We start from the raw sequence: 520 nt of genomic DNA on the forward strand, positions 1-520 counted from the left end.
TCACTCTCACTCTCACTCTCTCTCTCACTCTCTCTCTCTCTCTCTCTCTCTCTCTCTCTCTCTCTCTCTCTCTCTCTCTCTCTCTCTCTCTCTCTCTCTCTCTCACCTCAATACAATAAAGATAGACTCAAAAGCTATGCAGACTTCCGAGCCTAGATTTGCCGCCGTCAGAAACAGCTGAAACCAGCAGCCGAGGCCGCCATCTTTGTCCGGAGACTTGTCCGCTGACGTCTGCTCCCGTCCAGGTTTCCCGCCCGTTAAAGATGGCGGCTGGAGTTGCTGTAGTTGTTGTTGTTGTTGTTGTTGTTGCTGTTGGTTGAGGATGTGCTGGCTAACCGTCACAGAGGCCTGGATCGAGTCCGTCACAGAGATGTGGGCGGCCATACTGCAGATAGATAGGTAGATAGATAGATAGATAGATAGATAGATAGATAGATAGATAGATAGATAGATAGACAGACATTCAAACAAACAGTGGATAGGTGTTGAGTGTTGAGAAACATAAACTTTCTCCACTAAA

The sequence above is a fragment of the Aplysia californica genome, unplaced genomic scaffold, assembly GCF_000002075.1.
Source record: "Aplysia californica isolate F4 #8 unplaced genomic scaffold, AplCal3.0 scaffold00294, whole genome shotgun sequence".
NCBI classification, from domain to species: Eukaryota; Metazoa; Mollusca; class Gastropoda; order Aplysiida; family Aplysiidae; genus Aplysia; species Aplysia californica.